The sequence below is a fragment of the Dendrobates tinctorius genome, unplaced genomic scaffold, assembly GCF_039654945.1.
Source record: "Dendrobates tinctorius isolate UK_male_01 unplaced genomic scaffold, ASM3965494v1 ptg000257l, whole genome shotgun sequence".
Taxonomy (NCBI): Eukaryota; Metazoa; Chordata; class Amphibia; order Anura; family Dendrobatidae; genus Dendrobates; species Dendrobates tinctorius.
This window is the reverse complement of record NW_027361924.1, coordinates 4,702,730-4,729,681: the sequence shown is the minus strand read 5'-3', so window position 1 is coordinate 4,729,681 and position 26,952 is coordinate 4,702,730. Positions and strand designations below refer to the sequence as shown.

The following is a 26,952-nucleotide window of genomic DNA, read 5'->3' as shown; positions in this document are numbered from 1 at the left end:
GACCCTGAAAAGTGATGGCCACAGCACCCTGGAAAGTGATGGCCACAGCACCCTGGAAAGTGATGGCCACAGCACCCTAGAAAGTGACGGCCACATCTCCCGTATCTAACTCTATTTTGTATCTAAGCCTATTATTATTAGTATTATTAGTATTATTATTATTATTATTATTATTATTATTATTATTATTATTATTATTATTATTATTCTGGGTTCTCTCTTGTGTGATTGTGAATCCAGTCCTGCTGTCTTGTGTATCTTCTCAGCCCTCCCTGTGTGAGGCACTCTCACACACCATGCTGTGTCCTGCTGGTACTTGTAGTGCTGCCCATCACTGCTGCTCGCAGAGGGTTAACCTAGGAGGTGGTGGAGCCTGGTGACAGTCGGCCGGCAGGGGGCGCTGTGGGCATGGGCAGGACGCCTGGCTCCCCCTTCTGTTCCTTGCAGCCTCCTCCGGAAGCCTCTGTACATACAGGAGCTGGAGGGAGCAGGGGTCTGCAGCAGCCTGGCACTGCCCCTCACCCGAGAGCCTGGCGCTGCCAGCTGCCTCCACTGCCTGCTGGACCATACATGGCCTGGGGGAGCCAGGAGCGGAGAGGTGAGTGCTGTGTGGGGGCCCATGGTGGAGGGCTGTGCTGTGTGGGGGCCCATGGTGGAGGGCTGTGCTGTGTGGGGGCCCATGGTGGAGGGCTGTGCTGGGTGGGGGCCCATGGTGGAGGGGCCCATGGTGGAGGGCTGTGCTGGGTGGGGGCCCATGGTGGAGGGCTGTGCTGGGTGGGCTCCAGCCCTGCTGCTTGTCCCAGGGGGCCAGGCTGGGGCCAGGGTCAGTGTCCGCTTGTTCTGCACCCAGATGTCACTTATTAATGACGGATTGTCACTGTCTGGCGATTGACACCCCGCAGGGCGCTGAGCTATAGGCTGCTAAGGATGGTGGGCGCTGTAGTCCCATAAATCCCATAGATCCCCCCGCCGCTTGGCGTTGGCTCTCAGCCCAGTTGCCCCCCAGGCGTCACAGGACGAGGACATACTGATATTCAAATATCAGGAAGCTGAGATATGAGATGCTGTTTGTCAGGGTCATACCATAGGGCGGGGGGGGGGAGGGTGACTGTTGATTTATTTCCTATTTATTTTTTGGGGTCTTTGACCCCCAAATCTCCAGTGTGAGGACCCTCCAAAGAGCCCCCCGTATCTCTGCTTTTTGGGATATTTGGCTTCATCTGCAGTTTTGCCTTTTTATTTTTTAGGTTGAGGTTAGTGCACCTCGCTTACTGAAAATCTAATGACAGGAACATGGAATATTTAAAGGGCCGGAGCCCCCATTTATTCCTTCTGTTTTATGTTGTTATATTGAATCTTTCAGATTCAGGATGGAAATTTGCTCACGTTAACAGATTTGTGACCTGAATTTGGCGTGACCCCCCCGAGGGAACAAGGCGGCAGGTGTGACGGGAGCAGGTGGGCGTCTGTACCTTGGCGTGTGGCTATATATATAGATATATGTTACAGAGATGCCTGGGGAGCTCGGCTAATGACCTACTTTGCTGTGCCCGTCAGAGACGGCTTTACCCACGGGAGTGATGCCTGCGTTGTGTGTATTTCTGGCTGTATATGGATTTACAGGAAAATGCAAGAGATGGAAGTATTCACAGCCAATGAAAATCAGATTTATTAAAGGTGAATTCTGGTATAAAAAAAAAAACCAAAAAAGGTCCATGTGTTTATTCCGGATGTAGGTCATTAAAAAGTTTAGGTTAATTCTGACTTCCTTGCAAAGCAGGCAATCCAATCAGGAGTTAGTTGTACAGCTGCAGTGTAAAGCAAGGTAGAGTGGAGGAGTAACCATCTGAACAAAGCATGGATTTGAGCTGACGTCACACAGCGTAACTGTGTCCTATTTGAGAAAAACTGAAAGGCACAGATGCTGAAAGCAATGAAGACATGGGATCATAACTTCAGATGCTAAAGGCATTGTCCGCAGATAAAAAAAATAATTTATTTTCCTAAAAACAGCCATGTCTATCCAAAATTATAACTACTATAATACTACCCCCTATGTACAAGCATATAACTACTATAATACTGCTCCTATGTACAAGAATATAACTACTATAATACTGCTCCTATGTACAAGAATATAACTACTATAATACTGCTCCTATGTACAAGAATATAACTACTATAATACTGCCCCCTATGTACAAGAATATAACTACTATAATACTGCCCCTATGTACAAGAATATAACTACTATAATACTGCTCCTATGTACAAGAATATAACTACTATAATACTGCTCCTATGTACAAGAATATAACTACTATAATACTGCCCCCTATGTACAAGAATATAACTACTATAATACTGCTCCTATGTACAAGAATATAACTACTATAATACTGCTCCTATGTACAAGAATATAACTACTATAATACTGCCCCCTATATACAAGAATATAACTACTATAATACTGCTCCTATGTACAAGAATATAACTACTATAATACTGCCCCCTATATACAAGAATATAACTACTATAATACTGCTCCTATGTACAAGAATATAACTACTATAATACTGCCCCCTATATACAAGAATATAACTACTATAATACAGCTCCTATGTACAAGAATATAACTACTATAATACTGCCCCCTATGTACAAGAATATAACTACTATAATACTGCCCCTATGTACAAGAATATAACTACTATAATATTGCCCCTATATACAAGAATATAACTACTATAATACTGCTCCTATGTACAAGAATATAACTACTATAATACTGCTCCTATGTACAAGGATATAACTACTATAATACTGCCCCCTATGTACAAGAATATAACTACTATAATACTGCTCCTATGTACAAGAATATAACTACTATAATACTGCTCCTATATACAAGAATATAACTACTATAATACTGCCCCTATGTACAAGAATATAACTACTATAATACAGCTCCTATGTACAAGAATATAACTACTATAATACTGCCCCCTATGTACAAGAATATAACTACTATAATACTGCCCCTATGTACAAGAATATAACTACTATAATATTGCCCCTATATACAAGAATATAACTACTATAATACTGCTCCTATGTACAAGAATATAACTACTATAATACTGCTCCTATGTACAAGGATATAACTACTATAATACTGCCCCCTATGTACAAGAATATAACTACTATAATACTGCTCCTATGTACAAGAATATAACTACTATAATACTGCTCCTATATACAAGAATATAACTACTATAATACTGCCCCTATGTACAAGAATATAACTACTATAATATTGCCCCTATATACAAGAATATAACTACTATAATACTGCTCCTATGTACAAGAATATAACTACTATAATACTGCTCCTATGTACAAGAATATAACTACTATAATACTGCTCCTATGTACAAGGATATAACTACTATAATACTGCTCCTATGTACAAGAATATAACTACTATAATACTGCTCCTATATACAAGAATATAACTACTATAATACTGCCCCCTATGTACAAGAATATAACTACTATAATACTGCTCCTATGTACAAGAATATAACTACTATAATACTGCTCCTATGTACAAGAATATAACTACTATAATACTGCTCCTATGTACAAGGATATAACTACTATAATACTGCCCCCTATGTACAAGAATATAACTACTATAATACTGCTCCTATGTACAAGAATATAACTACTATAATACTGCTCCTATATACAAGAATATAACTACTATAATACTGCTCCTATGTACAAGAATATAACTACTATAATACTGCTCCTATGTACAAGAATATAACTACTATAATACTGCTCCTATGTACAAGAATATAACTACTATAATACTGCCCCCTATGTACAAGAATATAACTACTATAATACTGCCCCTATGTACAAGAATATAACTACTATAATACTGCTCCTATGTACAAGAATATAACTACTATAATACTGCTCCTATGTACAAGAATATAACTACTATAATACTGCCCCCTATGTACAAGAATATAACTACTATAATACTGCTCCTATGTACAAGAATATAACTACTATAATACTGCTCCTATGTACAAGAATATAACTACTATAATACTGCCCCCTATATACAAGAATATAACTACTATAATACTGCTCCTATGTACAAGAATATAACTACTATAATACTGCCCCCTATATACAAGAATATAACTACTATAATACTGCTCCTATGTACAAGAATATAACTACTATAATACTGCCCCCTATATACAAGAATATAACTACTATAATACAGCTCCTATGTACAAGAATATAACTACTATAATACTGCCCCCTATGTACAAGAATATAACTACTATAATACTGCCCCTATGTACAAGAATAGAACTACTATAATACTGCTCCTATGTACAAGGATATAACTACTATAATACTGCCCCCTATGTACAAGAATATAACTACTATAATACTGCTCCTATGTACAAGAATATAACTACTATAATACTGCTCCTATATACAAGAATATAACTACTATAATACTGCCCCTATGTACAAGAATATAACTACTATAATACAGCTCCTATGTACAAGAATATAACTACTATAATACTGCCCCCTATGTACAAGAATATAACTACTATAATACTGCCCCTATGTACAAGAATATAACTACTATAATATTGCCCCTATATACAAGAATATAACTACTATAATACTGCTCCTATGTACAAGAATATAACTACTATAATACTGCTCCTATGTACAAGGATATAACTACTATAATACTGCCCCCTATGTACAAGAATATAACTACTATAATACTGCTCCTATGTACAAGAATATAACTACTATAATACTGCTCCTATATACAAGAATATAACTACTATAATACTGCCCCTATGTACAAGAATATAACTACTATAATACAGCTCCTATGTACAAGAATATAACTACTATAATACTGCCCCCTATGTACAAGAATATAACTACTATAATACTGCCCCTATGTACAAGAATATAACTACTATAATATTGCCCCTATATACAAGAATATAACTACTATAATACTGCTCCTATGTACAAGAATATAACTACTATAATACTGCTCCTATGTACAAGGATATAACTACTATAATACTGCCCCCTATGTACAAGAATATAACTACTATAATACTGCTCCTATGTACAAGAATATAACTACTATAATACTGCTCCTATATACAAGAATATAACTACTATAATATTGCCCCTATATACAAGAATATAACTACTATAATACTGCTCCTATGTACAAGAATATAACTACTATAATACTGCTCCTATGTACAAGAATATAACTACTATAATACTGCTCCTATGTACAAGGATATAACTACTATAATACTGCCCCCTATGTACAAGAATATAACTACTATAATACTGCTCCTATGTACAAGAATATAACTACTATAATACTGCTCCTATATACAAGAATATAACTACTATAATACTGCCCCCTATGTACAAGAATATAACTACTATAATACTGCCCCTATGTACAAGAATATAACTACTATAATACTGCCCCCTATGTACAAGAATATAACTACTATAATACTGCTCCTATGTACAAGAATATAACTACTATAATACTGCTCCTATGTACAAGAATATAACTACTATAATACTGCTCCTATGTACAAGAATATAACTACTATAATACTGCTCCTATGTACAAGGATATAACTACTATAATACTGCTCCTATGTACAAGAATATAACTACTATAATACTGCTCCTATATACAAGAATATAACTACTATAATACTGCCCCCTATGTACAAGAATATAACTACTATAATACTGCTCCTATGTACAAGAATATAACTACTATAATACTGCTCCTATGTACAAGAATATAACTACTATAATACTGCTCCTATGTACAAGGATATAACTACTATAATACTGCCCCCTATGTACAAGAATATAACTACTATAATACTGCTCCTATGTACAAGAATATAACTACTATAATACTGCTCCTATATACAAGAATATAACTACTATAATACTGCTCCTATGTACAAGAATATAACTACTATAATACTGCTCCTATGTACAAGAATATAACTACTATAATACTGCTCCTATGTACAAGAATATAACTACTATAATACTGCCCCCTATGTACAAGAATATAACTACTATAATACTGCCCCTATGTACAAGAATATAACTACTATAATACTGCTCCTATGTACAAGAATATAACTACTATAATACTGCTCCTATGTACAAGAATATAACTACTATAATACTGCCCCCTATGTACAAGAATATAACTACTATAATACTGCTCCTATGTACAAGAATATAACTACTATAATACTGCTCCTATGTACAAGAATATAACTACTATAATACTGCCCCCTATATACAAGAATATAACTACTATAATACTGCTCCTATGTACAAGAATATAACTACTATAATACTGCCCCCTATATACAAGAATATAACTACTATAATACTGCTCCTATGTACAAGAATATAACTACTATAATACTGCCCCTATGTACAAGAATATAACTACTATAATATTGCCCCTATATACAAGAATATAACTACTATAATACTGCTCCTATGTACAAGAATATAACTACTATAATACTGCTCCTATGTACAAGGATATAACTACTATAATACTGCCCCCTATGTACAAGAATATAACTACTATAATACTGCTCCTATGTACAAGAATATAACTACTATAATACTGCTCCTATATACAAGAATATAACTACTATAATACTGCCCCTATGTACAAGAATATAACTACTATAATACAGCTCCTATGTACAAGAATATAACTACTATAATACTGCCCCCTATGTACAAGAATATAACTACTATAATACTGCCCCTATGTACAAGAATATAACTACTATAATATTGCCCCTATATACAAGAATATAACTACTATAATACTGCTCCTATGTACAAGAATATAACTACTATAATACTGCTCCTATGTACAAGGATATAACTACTATAATACTGCCCCCTATGTACAAGAATATAACTACTATAATACTGCTCCTATGTACAAGAATATAACTACTATAATACTGCTCCTATATACAAGAATATAACTACTATAATATTGCCCCTATATACAAGAATATAACTACTATAATACTGCTCCTATGTACAAGAATATAACTACTATAATACTGCTCCTATGTACAAGAATATAACTACTATAATACTGCTCCTATGTACAAGGATATAACTACTATAATACTGCCCCCTATGTACAAGAATATAACTACTATAATACTGCTCCTATGTACAAGAATATAACTACTATAATACTGCTCCTATATACAAGAATATAACTACTATAATACTGCCCCCTATGTACAAGAATATAACTACTATAATACTGCCCCTATGTACAAGAATATAACTACTATAATACTGCCCCCTATGTACAAGAATATAACTACTATAATACTGCTCCTATGTACAAGAATATAACTACTATAATACTGCTCCTACGTACAAGAATATAACTACTATAATACTGCTCCTACGTACAAGAATATAACTACTATAATACTGCTCCTATATACAAGAATATAACTACTATAATACTGCCCCCTATGTACAAGAATATAACTACTATAATACTGCCCTTATATACAAGAATATAACTACTATAATACTGCCCCCTATGTACAAGAATATAACTACTATAATACTGCTCCTATGTACAAGAATATAACTACTATAATACTGCAACTATGTACAAGGACATCTCTGCCGCACTGACTCCAAGCGGCAGTAAAAATCCGCCATGTTCGTACAATCCCTAAAACACCCTACAGTTAAAGACAAGATGGAGGCCATGTTTAGGCCTGGCTGATAGTTCCACATGACAACAATTCTGATGTCTCCTTTCATGTTCTACGATGATGAATGTGATCTAGTGTGATCGATTGCCTAGAAACCCATTTTCCTTTAGCAATCTATTCGACCACTTATCCCATTTTTCTTGAAAGTAAAGTGAACTGTAGCGTCGGGTTGCTATGGACAGTAATCTCCAGTCTGTCAGTGTGGGGGGTTTATCGATCTCAGGATGGGGGGGATGTCCTCCTCTTAAGGCGTCATGTCCACGGATCCATGTTCGGACCGTGACACACGGATGTTCGCGTACCGCGCTACTCTCAGACGTGGGTCCTACAATACTTGTTTGCTGATTCAAAATGGCCGTCCACAGCTAGAACTCTCTGACTTCAGTAGGGATAGGTGGCTCTTGGCAGCCATCTCAGTTTAGGGGGGTTATGGGACCCCCTTTTCACTTTTCTTTCTAGGGGTCGAGTTTTCCAGAGTTCAGATCTGCACTTATGGCCTAGTAGGCCGCAATGTAAAATCTCTGAATGGGCCCTTAGTAGCCATGTGCCGCCATTCGTGCCCCTGGGGCCTACATATAACCGCCACCCTGAGGTAGGCCTGATGTCCGGCAGCCGCTTATCTCCCTCACAACCAGTTACCGGTATCTTTGGTAGATTCGGTTACTTTGAACCATGGATTTATTATTTAACACTTTACTCCCCGGATTGCAGTGCGGTCCGTGGGTTACTGTCCCGTTTCGCCCCAGTTTCCTCGGTCCCGCCGGTCGCTCTCGCTGCTGTTTTATGTGAGCAGCTGTCGGTTGTAGGAACCACTCTCAGCCAGTCTTCTCCCCCCAGAGAGAGAGGAGTGAGGAGGCTTTGATAAAAGAACTGGACGGCTTTTATTATTCCCTTGAGGCGAGCAAAGGAAATCTATACTGGAATCTCTCAGTAACACTAAGCGGGCTTTTTTCTTTTTTATCCATGGCGGTTTTAATTGAGAGGGCCGAGTGCCTTAACGCAGATGGAAATATCTGGAAGGAGGGAAAAAAATATATATATGTGTGTGTGTGTGTGTAATATATATGTATATTTGTTCTATATATTCACAAAGCCGTTAACCCCTGCGCGGCTGGCGCCCTACAGTTTGCCGTTCGCTCTAGAGTCTTTCACATTCTCAGACGGCGTAATTGTTTTGGGGATTAGATCAGTGGAACAGGAGGCATTAGCAGGCAACAGTCTGGGGAGGCCAAATGGCCCCGGTCTGTAACCTCCTGAGAGGGCACAGCTGGGTCAGCAGCACGCTTGTTTTGCGGTTTTGCAGTCTGAAGCTTTGCACATTGCAGAAATAAATGACATAAGTCTGGACAGAGGAAACTGGAAGGGAGGCGTAATATTAGAAACGGCTCCGGGTAGCGGCTAAAAACATATTTTTTAGATTGCATGATCTTCTGCTGAGGGAGTGGACAACGATTTCCAGTTTTGTCTTAAAGAGCAAAAACAATTATTATTCCTAAGATACATGGTACATTCATTATTAAAACTGCTATAACATTCCCTCTACTATAACACTGCCCCATATGTACAAGAATATAACTACTATAATACTGCTCCTATGTACAGGAATATAACTACTATAATACTGCCCCATATGTACAAGAATATAACTACTATAATACTGCTCCTATGTACAAGAATATAACTACTATAATACTGCTCCCTATGTACAAGAATATAACTACTATAATACTGCTCCTATGTACAAGAATATAACTACTATAATACTGCTCCTATGTACAAGAATATAGCTACTATAATACTGCCCCTATGTACAAGAATATAACTACTATAATACTGCCCCTATGTACAAGAATATAACTACTATAATACTGCTCCTATATACAAGAATATAACTACTATAATACTGCTCCTATATACAAGAATATAACTACTATAATACTGCTCCTATGTACAAGAATATAACTACTATAATACTGCCCCTATGTACAAGAATATAACTACTATAATACTGCTCCTATATACAAGAATATAACTACTATAATACTGCTCCTATATACAAGAATATAACTACTATAATACTGCCCCCTATGTACAAGAATATAACTACTATAATACTGCCCCTATGTAGAAGAATATAACTACTATTATACTGCTCCTATGTATAAGAATATAACTACTATAATACTGCTCCTATGTATAAGAATATAACTACTATAATACTGCTCCTATGTACAAGAATATAACTACTATAATACTGCCCCCTATGTACAAGAATATAACTACTATAATACTGCTCCTATGTACAAGAATATAACTACTATAATTCTGCTCCCTATGTACAAGAATATAACTACTATAATACTGCCCCCTATGTACAAGAATATAACTACTACAATACTGCCCCCTATGTACAAGAATATAACTACTATAATACTGCCCCCTATGTACAAGAATATAACTACTATAATACTGCCCCTATGTAGAAGAATATAACTACTATTATACTGCTCCTATGTACAAGAATATAACTACTATAATACTGCTCCTATGTATAAGAATATAACTACTATAATACTGCCCCCTATGTACAAGAATATAACTATTATAATACTGCCCCCTATGTACAATAATATAACTACTATAATACTGCTCCTATGTACAAGAATATAACTACTATAATACTGCTCCTATGTATAAGAATATAACTACTATAATACTGCCCCCTATGTACAAGAATATAACTGCTATAATACTGCCCCTATGTACAAGAATATAGCTACAATAATACTGCCCCCTATGTACAAGAATATAACTACTACAATACTGCCCCCTATGTACAAGAATATAACTACTATAATACTGCCCCCTATGTACAAGAATATAACTACTACAATACTGCCCCCTATGTACAAGAATATAACTACTATAATACTGCCCCCTATGTACAAGAATATAACTACTATAATACTGCCCCCTATGTACAAGAATATAACTACTATAATACTGCTCCTATGTACAAGAATATAACTACTATAATACTGCTCCTATGTATAAGAATATAACTACTATAATACTGCCCCCTATGTACAAGAATATAACTGCTATAATACTGCCCCCTATGTACAAGAATATAACTACTATAATACTGCCCCTATGTACAAGAATATAACTACTATAATACTGCTCCCTATGTACAAGAATATAACTACTATAATACTGCTCCTATGTACAAGAATATAACTACTATAATACTGCCCCCTATGTATAAGAATATAACTACTATAATACTGCTCCTATGTACAAGAATATAACTACTATAATACTGCCCCTATGTACAAGAATATAACTACTATAATACTGCCCCCTATGTACAAGAATATAACTACTATAATACTGCCCCCTATGTATAAGAATATAACTACTATAATACTGCTCCTATATACAAGAATATAACTACTATAATACTGCCCCCTATATACAAGAATATAACTACTATAATACTGCTCCTATATACAAGAATATAACTACTATAATACTGCCCCCTATATACAAGAATATAACTACTATAATACTGCCCCCTATGTATAAGAATATAACTACTATAATACTGCCCCCTATATACAAGAATATAACTACTATAATACTGCCCCCTATGTATAAGAATATAACTACTATAATACTGCTCCCTATGTACAAGAATATAACTACTATAATACTGCTCCTATATACAAGAATATAACTACTATAATACTGCCCCCTATGTACAAGAATATAACTACTATAATACTGCCCCCTATGTACAAGAATATAACTACTATAATACTGCCCCCTATGTACAAGAATATAACTACTATAATACTGCCCCCTATATACAAGAATATAACTACTATAATACTGCCCCTATGTACAAGAATATAACTACTATAATACTGCCCCCTATGTATAAGAATATAACTACTATAATACTGCTCCTATATACAAGAATATAACTACTATAATACTGCCCCTATGTAAGATACTAGAGTATAATACACGCCATCTGTTTTTTACACTTCGTGAGCTTTCTGCAGTATAGAGGTAGATTTTAAGGGGTTAAATAGTTTGCATGTTCGTGGTAATCAGAGGCAGGCACAGTAGGGCTGCGGCTTAAAATCGTGTCCTCGGGAGATCCAGGGCAGTGAAATCCATGATTCTCACCACAAAACCCAGCGGATGTAACCTCACACTGAGAGATTCACCTGGATTAACCCCTGTCTGGTTTGGGGGGTGTTGGCTGCGCCTGCCCCAGGAACGCTTATGACACTGCGGTGCAGACTTGTTATTGCAGCAGTGGCGTATGTGGAGCAGTGGGACCCTCACAGTGAATGGCGCCCCCTGCTGGCCTTCTTCCTGCTATAACAGGTTAATGTGTCAGGCCCGTGGGTTGTTGCCCCCCATCCTGTTCTCCCCTTGCTCTCTGGTTGCCGTCCCCCCGTCTGTAGTGTCCGTGTGGAGAGGGTACGTCTCTGGTGGGCCCGCCACGCTCCTCATGGGCATCATCTGATTGAGGGGCTACTATGCGGAAGTGATGGGCCCCAGTAAAATACCCCAGGGGGCAAACACTAGGTGTAAACCTGCCAGAGATAAATCTACCTTGTGGGGTCCTCGTTCCCCCCCACTCTCGCATACTGTCGGCCCGCTGGAGCGCTGCCGTCAGTCACTGTTAGATGACATTGCCAGAAGTGATTGATAGCAGAAAGCAATGGTTCACCCTCCGCTGCACAAGAACAGGGCGGATTATATACTGGGGGGATTTTCATCTGGAACCTGATGATGCCGACTGCCGAGTCTTATTGTTCCGGACCCACAAAGTTCAACCTAATAGTTTTGGAGGGAGAGACCCCCTTACTATGGCCGTCTGCCCCCCTAGGGTGCATGGGTTGGGTTGTCCAGATTAGCAGTAATAGACTGAGTCAGACCATATTTATCTGAGCATGCTCTAACACAGGCTAAAATCATTGAACCGGAGGGAGGAGAAGGTGACCTGTGACATCAGCTATTGTGAATGGTGGATCCTGTGTTATGTCATTGTACAGGAAACAGAGGAGGTGAGCTGTGACATCACCTACTGTTGATGGTGGATCCTGTGTTATCTTTACTATATATAGTGGTGTTATCAGTCATTGTAAAGTAGGAGGAGGAGGTGAGCTGTGACATAATTTATTGTGAATGGTTAATACTAAATAGAGGAGTTATCACAGCTCACCTCCTCTTGTACAATGACTAATATCACCTACTGTGAATGGTGGATCCTGTGTTATCTACTGTATATAGAGGTGTTATCAGTCATTGTACAGTAGGAGGGGGTGAGCTGTGATATTATCTATTGTGAGTTGAGGATCCTGTTATCTACAGTATTTAGAGGTGTTATCAGTCTTAGTACAGAAGGAGGAGGTGAGCTGTGATATTGGCAATTGTGAATGGTTAATTCTTTATTATCTGTTTATAGAGATGTTATGCTTTAATTGTACAGAAGGGGGAGGAGGTGAGCTGTGACATCACCTAATATAGTCATTGTACAGTAGACTGCTGAGCTTTTTTCTATACAGCCCAGGAAGCATGTGTCTAGTAAAAGGCATATTGGTCAGTCTCCATTAGGTCTATGGTGATTAACAGCTGAATGCTTCTAAACTCTTTGTAGAAACAGGAGGTCAGTTTTCCCTGCCTAACTCATGAGTCATCACTGCAAAAGTCCCTGGCAGGGGGGAGGAGCAGAGCAGCTGGGTCAGGAGATAGAGGGGGGAATGATAAATGCAGGGTCAAGAGACTTCCTGTTTCTATGTAGTGCAGAGAAAAGAGAAGAATTAGCTGGGTAGAAAGGCAAAATGAGCAATTGTAAGTGCACAGTGCTGTGTAATATGATGACTGCAATATACTAGGAGGATAAATACTGTGATGCGAGGAGGAGGAGGGCTTCTTTACTATGGAAATATGGAAATTTGAAAAGAGAAAAAACAGGTCGTTATATCTGGGAGCGTTAGGTCATTTTGATTGACAATCAATATGGCCGCCATTACAGAACCGGCAGCTTTCCCAAATTACTGAAGGTGAATAAATCTGCCTTATGTATTATAAATGAGTACACCCCCTGCTCCTATATGACTGCATAGAGGAGGGTGACGACCCCTAATGGCGGCCATGTTGTTTGTCAACAGATATCACATGAATACGAGTATTAATGCTGCGATGGATGAATTTGATAATAGCGGATTTTTTGGGGGGGCTAAATTTGGGAACATGCCCTTTAGTGCCGTGATGGTGACGGGCGTCAGGCTGCGTTACACTGCGTCGCCAGGCTGCGGGGCGTTAGGAGGGGATGGCGAGGGGCTTCTGAAGCAGAGTTCAGCGCTCCTCAGCAGGGAGTAGATGGGATGAGCAGGACTCTGCTGCAGAGCGCTCGCCTCCTACAAAGCAGCTTTGTCTCGCCGGTCGCCTTCTCATCAGATAGCATCATGCCGGAGACAGATTTTTTTCATTTTTTTGGGTTTTTTTCTCCGTTGCCAGGAAGATGCGCTGTTACCGTCCTTTACCCGGCGTCCGAGCGGTGGTCTTAGGACGGCGTCTGCAGCTGGTGCTTTTTTTTTCCCCTTTTGTGGAGGGTAGGATGCAGGCGCGGCGGTGTCACACAGCTCTGCCAGGCTAATTGACTACGCCAGTGCCTGCCAACTCTATCGCTTGCAGCACGCAGTACATGGTGTCACCGCGGTGTCACCCGTCTTATCTCCAGCTGCCTGTAAAAAAAATATACTGACACCATAGAAAACAATGATTAGTGTCGTATATCGATATTCGTTTCTTAAAGGGGTAAATTTGTAATAAGATAACAAATCACTCCCAGGGTTTCTTAAAGGGGATATTTCCTTGGAATTTTTTTATTTAAACTGAGTGCCTGCTCTAATTGGCTCCGCACCACTGATTCTGGAGCAGTTTTCCTTTTCCTTCTGTGCCCCTCCATTCCAAAGTTATGCTCCTTGCAAATTTTTTCCCAATGTATGCTCTCAAACTTGTATGTGGGCGTTTGCTTTTTTTTTCCCCCAGTGGCCAATCAAAACATGACCACGCCCACAAATAAGCTCAGTGATGTTTGAGTTTGCCCGCAGACAAGATTGAAAGCTTGGTTGCACCATTATTACCAGGGGGAATAACTTTGGAATGGAGGGGCACAGATGAAAAAAGTAAACCAATCCAGAATCAGTGAAAAAGCATTAATCGAAGGAGGTACTCAGTTTAGATTAAAAAAATTTACTGGAAATTTCACTTTAAGACCCCGTTTCTCCTCAATGCGTGACCACCGCATGAAGAAAACGATCAATGGAGTTGTGGATGATTATGCCAGTTTATGGGACTGATAAATATGAGCTCTAGATCAGTGTATATGGGGCAGCACTGCGTATGCTCAACCACGCATGGGCAATACTGTACCCAGGCTCCTTTGCGTTGTGAGAGCTAAATCTAGGTTTTCATTTATACATTTCTTTGGACACTCTTTGCTGTTATTTTTGGCAGTGTCCATCTTTTTATACTGACTCATTAGTCTGCTGCATAATTGTGTCCTGCTGAAAAATCAGATGGACCCTGCAGGAAGGAGCTAAACAGAGTCCATTATACTGAACGCCTCAGTTGGATCTAATTTTTTGGGGACTTAGAGGAAAAACCTGATGTAAGTGCTTATGAATTTGAACCACGCCTAACGTAAGGCTCAGGACCTCTAAATCGAAACTCCATTTTTCTGATGCAGAGCTCCAAATCCCCTGCTTAGAATAAAAATTAGAATTCTCGGTGCTTGCAGCCACCACTAGAGGGAGCTCACTGCAGTCTGTTACCAGTATGCTGTAAGCTCCTGAGCTCCCCCTAGTGGTGACTGCAGGAAGTCAGAATTTTTTTTTTTGGATCTCTGTATCAGACTGAGCCCCAAACATGTTCTAAAATAAATTGTACAAAATTGTGAGCATTAAGGTAAAAAGTGGAGCTTCACATTACTAATTTCTTTCCTTGGTTATCACGCCTGTCTTGTCAGGTATTTTGCACACCCGGCAGATATCGTGCATGCACCACGTCATAATTAATAGTACAGATGCACACGACCTGGCAAGAGCAGACATCGGCCATTATCCCAGTGGCGCCTCTCACCTTCAGAGGCGGACGTGGAAGGCGCGTCCCCTTTTCTGCATCCTCTCAGTTGTTGTTTTTTTTAACCGTCTATGCCTGCACATAAAGGGTTAATCCCGATGGAAACCGAGTTGTACATAAATACATAGATGAAAAAAAAATTTTGCATCCCGCTAGGTCAAAAAATGCCTGAAATTGCAGCATTTCCGACCGCCGCAACAAAAGTAGTCGTTCAGTTGCTATGGGTGACCGCTCGATTTTTTTTTTTTTTTTATTTTTTTTTACCTGCTTTTTCTTTTCCGTTTTTATTCCAACCCTGGAATCACTTAAGTCTCCATTATATAAAGCCGGAGATTTATTAGACGTGGAGGAGCCTGAAATAAATGGCGCTTATAGATTGCGGGGAAAATAAAACGTGAGGTGAAGTGAAATAGCGAGATCAAAGCGAGCCCCGTCGGCCAGACATCTGGATTCATTTTTCCCTCTCTTCTGCACGTTATGGGCTTCTCTTTGTCGCTGACTTATAGTCTGCCTAAAGTCTCTCCTCTGGAAGCTGAGATATGGGAGCTGTTTGTTGGCGGGTTCTGCTTCCCATTCGGTAAAATCCAAGGTATTTGTATGGACCCTTCATTGCCAGAAGTCAAAACCCCTTAAAAAAAGGAGTATGCTGACAGCACTAACTATAAGTCATCAATTTTGAAGTCTTAAAGGGGTCCTATGACAAAATCAAAAGTGCCCAGTTTTTGCACTTATTTTATTCCCGCTGTTCTCCTGAGTATTCCGCTTTTGTTTTTTTGTAGATCCGCCATACGGTTGCAGAGATATGAGCCTTTTTATTTGGTATTTTTTTTATATATCATCTTTGCGCAGGGGCGTGGCTCACCTGCTTCTCGGGGGGCGTGTGTTTAGACTTCATGGCAAAACTACACAGTGAACCACGCCCACTTAGTAGCCGCCATTAAAAATGAGCACTAAATATAAAGGCCCATATCTCTGGGACCGTATGGCGGATTTAAAAAAAGTAAAAACCAGAATACTCAGAGAAGCAGCGAGAAAAATTGAAGAGCAAAAAATGACTAGCTATGAAATAGTGACAGGACCCCTAAAAGAAGCTGTCCCCACAAGTAAAATATCACCTATGTACAGAATAATGTGAAACTGATCGGGGACCCCCTTTATTCCTGAGAATAGAGGTCAATGGGTCTAAAAAGAGACAATGTGCTACTTTCATCGATGGTGGCCATGTGTGATCACCCTCCACCTTGGCACTGAAAAGTGACTATACCTTACTCATGTATTGTCACCCTACTTGGTGCCCTTAGTTTGCCCCCTGCTGTCTCCTTTGCATAGATTAGGGTCCTTTCTTCCCTTTTCAAAGATGGCTGCCGCAGTGGCACAGGGAGGATAGTGGTAAGTCTAAGCCACGCCTCCCCTGGGCTGTAGGATAGAAATGGTCGGGGAGGTGTGGCTAGACTTACCACTATCCTCCCTGTGCCACGGCGGCAGCCATCTTAGAAGAGGGAAGAACGAAAGGTTTTTAAACTGTGCTGAGGAGCCATCAGGAGGCAAACGGACTTCACCAGGTTTTATAACTAGTAGATGAAAAATATATAGCCACGTTTCAGTCCGAGGGTGGAGGGTCCCTTTAAGTGCAGGTTGGGGGCCATTTTAAATCAGTTTAAAGGGGTTTTTAGGAAAAAGTGGGGAGTACACAATTTACCCCAAAATGGCCATTTTAATATTATACTATAGCTATATACTGTCTATGTATGTATGTATGTGTATATGTGTGTGTATATATATATAGTAAGACCTGGTGGTCTTGTAGGTGAATAGGGGAATGCCCCCTTTCAATTTATGGAAAACAGCACAGGACTTCTCGAAAATTTGTGAATTCCGCATCTGTGCTACCCGACGCGTTTCATGGCTCATAGTGTTAATGCCGCCTCGACATGTGCCCACTTGGTCCTGCCCTGCGGCAGCTATGTCGCGCGCTCAGTCTGCTACGTGTGTTTCAGGGGATGTGTGGGGGGCACGGAGCCCGCTAATCTCTTTTTAATTGGTGTGTTTGGAACGGCTGGGTAGAGAAATGACAAAACCCTTTCGACAAGAAAGCTCATGCCTCTGCAACACATTCATCTTCTGTTCTGTGGCGCACAGGGAACAGGCACCTTCTGCAAAGGAACAGCTAATCCCCGGCTCAGCGCGGTGTGTGCGAGCCGGAATCAGGAGGAACTTCTGATATTTATTCTCACGTCCTTAGAGAAACGCGTCGCTGCATTGATTCCTGTCCACAGACCCTGCAGACTTTTTTTTTTTTTTTTTTTTGTGGATCACAAATGGACAAATGATTGGTGTTATTCAGAGGGGTGGTCTGCGTGTTGAGACACATCTGTGGAGGTTATTGAGCTGGTCCTCCTCACCTTAAAGGGGCTCGCTAATGACTGGACGTTCCTGTCATTGATTTCAGTGATGTTCAGATTAGGGGACTATGAGGGCCATTGTAAAACCTTCATCTTGCTCCTTTTGAGGCCGTCTATTGTGGATTGTGATGTGTGTTTAGGATCATTATCCATCAGTAGAAGCCATCCTCTTCCTCTTTTCACCTTCAGCTTTTTACAGATGGTGTTATGTTTGAACCAAGAATTTGTTGAAATTTCATTGAATCCATTTTTCCCTCTACCCGTGAAATGTTCCTCATGTCATTGGCTGCAACACAACCCCAAAGCCTGATTGATCCACCACCATGCTTAATGGTCGGCCAGATGTTCTTTTCCTGAAATTCTGTCTCCTTTTTTCTCCACACACACCTTTGATCATTGTGGCCAAAGATTTCTATTTTATCCTCATCGCTCCACAGGACTTGTTTCCAAATTGCATCATGCTTGCGTATATGTTCTTTTGCATATTTCTGACTCTGAATTTTATGGTGAGGATGCAGGAGAGGTTTTCTTCTGATGACTCTTCCATGAAGTCCATATTTGTGCTGGTGTCTCTGAACAGTAGAACAGTGTACCACAACTCCAGAGTCTGCTAAATCTTTCTGAAGGTCTTTTGCAATCAAGCAAGAATTCTGATTTGCCTCTCTAGCAATCCTACAATCATCTCTCACTGAAATTTTGCTTGGTCTTCCAGACCTTATCTTGACCTCCACTGTTCCTGTTAACCTCTATTTCTTAATTACATTTTGAACTGAGGAAAGGGCAACTTGAAAACGCTTTGCTATCTTATAGCCTTCTCCTGCTTTGTGGGCCTCCACCATTTTCATTTTCCGAGCGCTCGGCAGCTTCTTAGAAGAACCCATGGTTGCTGATTTTTGGCACAAGGTTAGAGGAGTCTGGGTTTTTATAAAGCTGGGAAATTTGCAACACTTGGACTTACCTAACGATGATAGTGAACAAGCAATAACTCTAACAGGCTAATTAAGGTCTGAAACCTTGGTCAAAATTATCTGTGCACACAAATCTCCTGGGGTGCCCAAACTTATGCAACGGCCCATTTTTCTTTTTGTAATTTTTAAAATGTAAAAAAAAATGGCAATATAAAATCCTCTGATGTTTTGATAAGCCTCTCTACATAATCAGGTAGATAGACAGATAGATAAATCGTTATGTGTCGGTTTTTCTGCAGCGTTGCCCTTCTATGTATGGATGTGTCTGCACGTTGCTGGATCTCTGTATATAGCGCCATGTAAAATAATGCGTGTTTTATATTTAGCACACATGCTCGTTCCCCCCCCCCATTTCTGACATATTCCCGCTGGGACAGGAAGCGTATACAGCAAACTGCAGCAGACACTGAACCGCTGCCGCTCGCCAGATCTTCTCCCAGAGACCGCTGGGGAGCCGCTTCTGCGTCATCTGTCACTAAATCCCATAAATATACCGCTAATATATCACATTAATTGAGTCTTCTCCAGCACTTGAGATTGTCAGCGCAGAAATGGAGAGCAAAAATGCCCTAAATATTTGATAAAGGAGTAACACGCCTTATTTACAGGCCCTTTCATACGTCCCTGCGGTGCCTTTAGGGGACAGAGGCTTTTATTAACCCCTTGGGCGTATTGACTTTTTTTTGCAGACGCTCTCGTGGTAGGGTTGACAGTCTCGCTGGAGCGGTGGGTGTCAGGGGCTCTGATGTGAAGGCTAAAGGCACTTGTCAGGAAGGAGCCATAGAAAAGACACCACAGCCATGTAGTTATGGGGTTGTTTTTGTCCCCAAGGAGTCGCACCTTTGCCCTTGTATGTGTTGGGTATTATATTCATAAATAGGATAGTTAAGGTTGAACAGTCCTGTAGGCCCCACAAAACTGTATGGAATAAAATTAAGAGAGGGCGCAGCAGCTCAATTTCTTTTCTTATTCAGTTTAGGCTACCGACGGAGCGACACTTGTGCTCTACCATGCATGGTAAGGAATTATCCAGTGTATTTCTAACTGTTCGGTTCAGTCATAGTGTGAGAAAATTTTCAGGACAACTGAACACAACTATAAAGGAGCACAGCCTATAACTGAACACACCCTATAAAGGAGCACAGCCTACAACTGAACACACCCTATAAAGGAGCACAGCCTACAACTGAACACACCCTATAAAGGAGCACAGCCTATAACTGAACACACCCTATAAAGGAGCACGACCTACAACTGAACACACCCTATAAAGGAGCACGACCTACAACTGAACACACCCTATAAAGGAGCACAGCCTATAACTGAACACACCCTATAAAGGAGCACAGCCTACAACTGAACACACCCTATAAAGGAGCACAGCCTACAACTGAACACACCCTATAAAGGATCACAGCCTACAACTGAACACACCCTATAAAGGAGCACAGCCTATAACTGAACACACCCTATAAAGGAGCACGACCTATAACTGAACACACCCTATAAAGGAGCACACCCTATAAGTGTACACACCCTATAAAGGAGCACACCCTATAAGTGTACACACCCTATAAAGGAGCACGACCTATAAGTGTACACACCCTATAAAGGAGCACGACCTATAAGTGAACACACCCTATAAAGGAGCACAGCCTATAACTGAACACACCCTATAAAGGAGCACAGCCTATAACTGAACACACCCTATAAAGGAGCACAGCCTATAACTGAACACACCCTATAAAGGAGCACAGCCTATAACTGAACACACCCTATAAAGGAGCACAGCCTATAACTGAACACACCCTATAAAGAAGCACAGCCTATAACTGAACACACCCTATAAAGGAGCACGACCTATAAGTGTACACACCCTATAAAGGAGCACGACCTATAAAGGAGCACACCCTATAAAGGAGCACACCCTATAAAGGAGCACACCCTATAAAGGAGCACACCCTATAAAGGAGCACACCCTATAACTGAACACACCCTATAACTGAACACACCCTATAACTGAACACACCCTATAACTGAACACACCCTATAAAGGAGCACGGCCTATAACTGAACACACCCTATAAAGGAGCACGGCCTATAACTGAACACACCCTATAAAGGAGCACGGCCTATAACTGACCACACCCTATAAAGGAGCACGGCCTATAACTGACCACACCCTATAAAGGAGCACGGCCTATAACTGACCACACCCTATAAAGGAGCACGGCCTATAACTGAACACACCCTATAAAGGAGCACGACCTATAAGTGTACACACCCTATAAAGGAGCACGACCTATAAAGGAGCACGACCTATAAAGGAGCACGACCTATAAAGGAGCACGACCTATAACCGAACACACCCTATAACCGAACACACCCTATAACCGAACACACCCTATAACCGAACACACCCTATAACCGAACACACCCTATAACCGAACACACCCTATAACCGAACACACCCTATAACCGAACACACCCTATAAAAGAGCACGGCCTATAACCGAACACACCCTATAAAAGAGCACGGCCTATAACCGAACACACCCTATAAAAGAGCACGGCCTATAACCGAACACACCCTATAAAGGAGCACGGCCTATAACTGAACACACCCTATAAAGGAGCACGGCCTATAACCGAACACACCCTATAAAGGAGCACGGCCTATAACTGAACACACCCTATAAAGGAGCACGGCCTATAACTGAACACACCCTATAAAGGAGCACGGCCTATAACTGAACACACCCTATAAAGGAGCACGGCCTATAACTGAACACACCCTATAAAGGAGCACGGCCTATAACTGAACACACCCTATAAAGGAGCACGGCCAATAAGTGTACACACCCTATAAAGGAGCACGGCCTATAACTGAACACACCCTATAAAGGAGCACTATAACTGAACACACCGTATAAAGGAGCACGGCCTATAACTGAACACACCCTATAAAGGAGCACGGCCTATAACTGAACACACCCTATAAAGGAGCACGGCCTATAACTGAACACACCCTATAAAGGAGCACGGCCTATAACTGAACACACCCTATAAAGGAGCACGGCCTATAACTACACACCCTATAAAGGAGCACGACCTATAAGTGTACACACCCTATAAAGGAGCACGACCTATAACTGAACACACCCTATAAAGGAGCACGACCTATAACTGAACACACCCTATAAAGGAGCACGACCTATAACTGAACACACCCTATAAAGGAGCACGACCTATAACTGAACACACCCTATAACTGAACACGCCCCATAAAGGAGCACAGCCTATAACTGAACGCACCCTATAAAGGAGCACAGCCAATAGCTGAGCTGTTATGAATGGGTCACCGAGGAGAAAAAAGCAAAGCAAGTTAAGTCACAGAAAACCAGAGAGGTTGGTAACTATGCAGATTGCAGATCCCTGATCCTACCACACAACTAGCAGCAGCCGTGGAGCATACCTACGATGTTCCTAGACGCTTCGTCACGGCCGGAGGACTAAATAAGCCTAAAGCATGAAAAGGGGAAAGCTAACTGCCCCAGAGCAGACCCCAAAGGAATAGATAGCCCCCACACATGTATTGACGGTGAAACAAGATGAAAGCACAAATACAGGCAGGAAAATAGGCTGAGCAAATGATGGGGACCAAACTAACTAGAAAGGAAAGGAAAGACACTGTCTGCAACCTGCAAAAAACCCTACAAAAATAATGTCCAACACTTCTGATAGCAAAATTAACCCTGAAGTCACTAGACTTCTCCCACTATATCAGCACTCTGAAATATTCTGAGACAGAGCAAAAAGAGACCAAACTAGTAAGGGACAAAAAGCAAATTGGCAAAATACTGATAAATAAGAGTGGAAATTCAGAACAGCCCCCAGCCGGAGCTGGCTGACCACACAAAAAACTGAATAGACCAACAAAATCAAGTGTGAACATTAGCAGAAAAACTTAGCTTTAGATGACTGGAACAGAGCTGAAAAGCAAGAGCTGACAAGCCAGAAGGATTCACCAGCAACTGAATAGGGCGTCGGCTGTCTTAAATCCAATCTGAGACTCCTGAGGTCCAATCGTCATCCTCAGGTGGCAGATCTCCACAGATCAAATGAGCCTCACTACCTCCTGTTACCACCAGAGGGAGTCTGGAAGGAGAACTCACAACTGGTGAACCAGAGAATGAACTCACAACACTGAACGCACCCTATAAAGGAGTACAGCCTATAGCTGAACGCAACCTATAAAGGAGCACAGCCTATAACTGAACACACCCTATAAAGGAGCACAGCCTATAACTGAACACACCCTATAAAGAAGCACAGCCTATAACTGAACACACCCTATAAAGGAGCATGGCCTATAACTGAACCCACCCTATAAAGGCGCACAGCCTATAACTAAACACACCCTATAAAGGAGCACAGGATATAACTGAACACACCCTATAAAGGAGCACAGGATATAACTGAACACACCCTATAAAGGAGCACAGGCTTTAACTGAACACACCCTATAAAGAAGCACAGACTATAACTGAACACACCCTATAAAGGAGCACAGCCTATAACTGAACACACCCTATAAAGGAGCACAGAATGTAACTGAACACACCCTGTAAAGGAGCACAGCCTATAACTGAACACACCCTATAAAGGAGCACAGCCTACAACTGAACACACCCTATAAAGGAGCACAGCCTACAACTGAACACACCCTATAAAGGAGCACAGCCTACAACTGAACACACCCTATAAAGGAGCACAGCCTACAACTGAACACACCCTATAAAGGAGCACAGCCTACAACTGAACACACCCTATAAAGGAGCACAGCCTACAACTGAACACACCCTATAAAGGAGCACAGCCTACAACTGAACACATCCTATAAAGGAGCACAGCCTACAACTGAACACACCCTATAAAGGAGCACAGCCTACAACTGAACACACCCTATAAAGGAGCACAGCCTACAACTGAACACACCCTATAAAGGAGCACAGCCTACAACTGAACACACCCTATAAAGGAGCACAGCCTACAACTGAACACACCCTATAAAGGAGCACAGCCTACAACTGAACACACCCTATAAAGGAGCACAGCCTACAACTGAACACACCCTATAAAGGAGCACAGCCTACAACTGAACACACCCTATAAAGGATCACAACCTATAACTGAACGCACCCTGTAAAGGAGCACAGCCTACAACTGAACGCACCCTATAAAGGAGCACAGCCTATAACTGAACACACCCTGTAAAGGAGCACAGCCTTTAACTGAACACACCCTATAAAGGAGCACAGCCTACAACTGAACACAACCTATAAAGGAACACACCCTATAAAGAAGCACAGCCTATAACTGAACACACCCTATAAAGGAGCACAGCCTATAACTGAACACACCCTATAAAGGAGCACGACCTATAGCTGAACACACCCTCTAAGGGTGGTTTCATACGTTCTGATAGTTCCAGTACCGGAAAAAAACAGTACAGAAGATATCACAGTCTACAGTCATGGCCAAAAGTTTTGAGAATGACACAAATATTATATTTTCACATGATCTGCTGCCCTCTGGTTTTTATGTGTTTGTCAGATGCTTTTATCACATACAGAAATATAATTGCAATCATATTATGAGTAACAAAAGGTTATATTGACAGTTAGAATGAGTTAATGCAGCAAGTCAATATTTGCAGTGTTGACCCTTCTTCTTCAGGACCTCAGCAATTCTCCCTGGCATGCTCTCAATCAACTTCTGGATCAAATCCTGACTGATAGCAGTCCATTCCTGCAAAATCAATGCTTTTATTTTGTCTGAATTTGAAGGTTTTTGTTTGTCCACCCGTCTCTTGATGATTGACCACAAGTTCTCAATGGGATTAAGATCTGGGGAGTTTCCAGGCTATGGTCCCAAAATCTCTATGTTTTGTTCCCTGAGCCATTTAGTTATCACCTTTGCTTTATGGCAAGGTGCTCCATTATGTTGAAAAAGGCATTGTTGATCGCCAAACTGCTCTTGGACGGTTGGGAGAAGTTGCTCTTGGAGGACATTCTGGTACCATTCTTTATTCATGGCTGTGTTTTTAGGCAAGACTGAGAGAGAGCCCATTCCCTTGGCTGAGAAGCCACCCCACACATGAATGGTTTCAGGATGCTTGACAGTTGGCATGAGACAAGACTGGTGGTAGCGCTCACCTGGTCTTCTCTGAATAAGCCGTTTTCCAGATGTCCCAAACAATCGAAAAGGGGATTCATCAGAGAAAATGACTTTACCCCAGTCCTCAGCAGTCCACTCCCTGTACCTCTTGCAGAATATCAGTCTGTCCATGATGTTTTTTCTGGAGAGAAGTGGCTTCTTTGCTGCCCTCCTTGAGACCAGGCCTTGCTCCAAGAGTCTGCGCCTCACAGTGCGTGCAGATGCACTCACACCTGCCTGCTGCCATTCCTGAGCAAGCTCTGCACTGCTGGTAGCCCGATCCCGCAGCTGAAACACTTTTAAGAGACGGTCCTGGCACTTGCTGGTCTGTCTTGGGCGCCCTGGAGCCTTTTTGGCAACAAGGGAACCTCTCTCCTTGAAGTTCTTGATGATGCGATAGATTGTTGACTGAGGTGCAATCTTTCTAGCTGCGATACTCTTCCCTGTTAGGCCATTTTTGTGCAGTGCAATGATGACTGCACGTGTTTCTTTAGAGATAACCATGGTTAACAGAAGAGAAACAATGATGCCAAGCACCAGCCTCCTTTTAAAGTGTCCAGTGGTGTCATTCTTACTTAATCATGACAGATTGATCTCCAGCCCTGTCCTCATCAACACCCACACCTGTGTTAATGGAGCAATCACTGAAACGATGATAGCTGGTCCTTTTAAGGGAGGGCTGCAATGATGTTGAAATGTGTTTTGGGGGATAAAGTTCATTTTCTAGGCAAATATTGCCTTTGCAAGTAATTGCTGTTAAGCTGATCACTCTTTATAACATTCTGGAGTATATGCAAATTGCCATTAGAAAAAATGAAGCAGTAGACTTTGTAAAAATTAATATTTGCGTTATTCTCAAAACTTTTGGCCATGACTGTGTGTAATACATATAGCAACCATGTGCTGCCCATGTGCTGCATCAGTACCACACATAACGGCATCTGGGAATCAATGATACTGTTTGCGCAGTTCCCCGGAGCCGTGTGCTGAAGACAGCTCGCATCATTCTCCCCTGCTGGCCCTTCGATTCAGCTGATAACAGCGAGAGCAGGCAGCAGCTAATGGGAGTATTCATCAGCCTCCGCTATAAATAAATAAGTAAATAAAAAAAAGTTCGTTCACCTGTGTTTTTGATAACCAGCCAGGCAAAACTAACAGCTGCAGGCTGCAACCTTCAGCTGTCAGCGTTAGCAAGGCTGGTTATCAAGACCAGAGGGGCCATATTTTTAATCATTTAATTTTAAAAAATGGCTTGGGTTCCTTCCTATTTTTGACAACCAGCCT

At 40.9% G+C, this 26,952-nt stretch overlaps 1 protein-coding gene across 1 annotated transcript in view; it reads left to right on the top strand.

Annotated features, from left to right (window-relative positions):
• Positions 1–392: 392 nt before the first annotated feature.
• Positions 393–26,952, top strand: part of RAI1 (retinoic acid induced 1) — a 120,539-nt gene continuing 93,979 nt past the window's right edge. The window contains exon 1 of the mRNA XM_073558493.1: positions 393–598. The gene's annotated coding sequence lies outside the window, so the exon portion shown is untranslated. The remainder of the gene's footprint in view (positions 599–26,952) is intronic.